The sequence below is a fragment of the Garra rufa genome, chromosome 7 (genome assembly GCF_049309525.1).
Source record: "Garra rufa chromosome 7, GarRuf1.0, whole genome shotgun sequence".
Taxonomy (NCBI): domain Eukaryota; kingdom Metazoa; phylum Chordata; class Actinopteri; order Cypriniformes; family Cyprinidae; genus Garra; species Garra rufa.
The window spans coordinates 13,880,729-13,883,337 of record NC_133367.1 but is presented as its reverse complement, the minus strand read 5'-3'; positions in this window follow the sequence as shown (position 1 = coordinate 13,883,337).

Genomic DNA, 2,609 nt, shown 5'->3' with positions numbered 1-2,609 from the left:
CGAAGGAAACTACAACCTGATAAGTTGATAACCTGATAAATTCCTTGGTGCTCGACACTCGACTTATCGTGACTAAATTTAAGATGGCGGCGACCGGTCTGTTTCTGGTGGAAAATGTCTGTATAAATCTTCTTGTAAATAAACTACCGGTGCTTTTTCTGAGTTCTCAATGTCTCGTTTTAAATGTCAGGGCCCTTGGAAATCTACCAATGAAGTGTGGAGCTACTTTGTGCCTCGTAAATGGCGTAAAACAGTGATTTATTTACATGGCTATTTCGATGCCCTGTTGACTCTCATTGACAACCTGTTGTGAGCATCGGCTAACTGACCCCAGATTTCGGACAGCAGGACACAAACCGAGATGAGATATGCAAGGTACGTTCACACTCGGTATCATGATTCAATACACTTTAGGTCAAAATCACACCGGAGTTCTCCTTTAATGCATGGTTTTTCCTTTTGGAGCATCAGTGAGTGTTTGAACCTTCTATAATTATTGCAATGTAGTAGTTCCCCCTCAATTTTGGAAAACCAAAGAAATTGTGAGACCTGAAGGATTTTTCTGAAGAACAGCAGGCAGTTAAACTGTTCAGGACAAACAAGGGACTCATGAACAACTATCACTAAACACAAATACAGCTGTGGATCATTTAGGTAGAAACAGTATTAAGAATCAAAGGGATGTAAACTTTTAAACGGGGCCATTTTTTAAAAATGTAACATTTTCTCTTGTGGACTATATGTAAAAATCTTTTATGTAAAATATCTTATTCAGGTCAGTACTAAATAATAACATGCATTTTGCATGTTCCCTCTTATTTTGGTAAAATAATTAACATTTTGCAGATTCTGAAAGGGGGTATCACCTACTATAATTTACCTATAAGAAGCTCCACCAATTTCTGGATGGGCCTTTCAATGATTGCTGGCTTGGCGCTTTATACAAAATGGGATCTAGGTAGTAAAATGCATTGAAACTTTAAAGAGTGTTCCCCTTCTTAATCAATCTTATTTGTTTGGGGAAGGCTTACTGCCGTACAAGCTTGATCACCACTTCAGGAACCCTCTTATGCTCCTTGAGTGTCACTTTATTTGTTCACAATCACACTGGAGGCTCATCAGTAAGGCATGCATGCACTCTGACCTCTGAAGTAAAATAACCCTGAAACATAATCTGCTCCACAGATTAAATTATCCATAAACTTACCTGGGTATATCACATTACACTCCCTAATGATGAACTCAAGAAACATAAATGAGAGGCTGGTAAACATTCACTCTTGGATCATTTTCATTAACGTGAAAAAAATACAAAGATTTAAGAAACATTTGTTAAATTGAATTATCTTTATTGCGATATAGGACTTGATTTGACCACAATGTAGGTCTATTTTATAAACAAACTCTTTAGTGTCACTATTTTTATTTGTAAGATATGTGGACAGTGACCACTTCAACAAGCAACATAGACAAATAATGTTATAGTATTTTTCATGTCATTAGATATTATCTCTGTGCTATTTGTAGGAAAATACCTATAAAAACATTTGGTAACCTGATCTCAGAATAGACAGGCTTTAAGATTTACAAAGGTGAGTCCCAAAACCATTAACAATCCCAAAGTGAACACCTGAAATTGATGGATTTTGTCACAGGAAGAAAATGCTTCCATTATTCCAGTATTTATTACCATGAAACTACTACAAGTACTAAATCTAAAATGAAGATAACCATTTACATGTTTTTTACTCTTTCTTGCTCTATAACGTTATTCATTTTCATATAACAACAGAGGTGTGTGCAATGTGTGCATATTGTCTTCATTATTTAAAACAGCAGCAGATGTCAATCTGCAGACTGTGGAGATGCACTGACTGCTGCAGTCGGCTGTGCCAGCATGGAGAACCAGGATGACATGGCTGATTTAGCGACGGTCAAAGCTCCACCTACTGACTGACCTAAAACAAAATATTGAAAGCCAAGCAAGAAATAAATGCTACAATACCTGGTGCAGACAAAACATTCAACCAATAAACAACATGGAATATTTAAGCAACTTATTTCAGGTCACACATGACACAAACACAGTGCAGTTTTCATTCATACATATATATACATATATATATATATATACACACACACATATAGATACAATATATATATTAGGTCCTAAAACTTTTTGGTACACCCACCAATGGTGATGTGATAAAATTTACCGGCCAAAATGTTTTTTACCGCCCATGAAACTTTTTGGCAGTTATTACTACTACAGCGACTAAACATATTTACAACGTTTTAAATTTGTCCTGCTACTGGTGTATAATTGAAAGCTATTATTTCTTATTTTTAGGCTCTGAAATATGTAACAACTTTAATGTAAGTGATTTTAAAATAATCCGAAATAAAGCAGAAATATCTTCTCAGGTAAAAGTTATTAGAACCTTAAACACACTGAGAAATCAGAAATGAACTCAGTGTTGCGGGATTTTTATGGCTCCATTCAGACCAATAAGGGAGAACTGTATGGTATCAGCAGTTACTGGAGTCTTCAAGTGACACTGAACCGCCACATCAATAAACCACCTCTTAACCTTTGGTGGAATTTAATT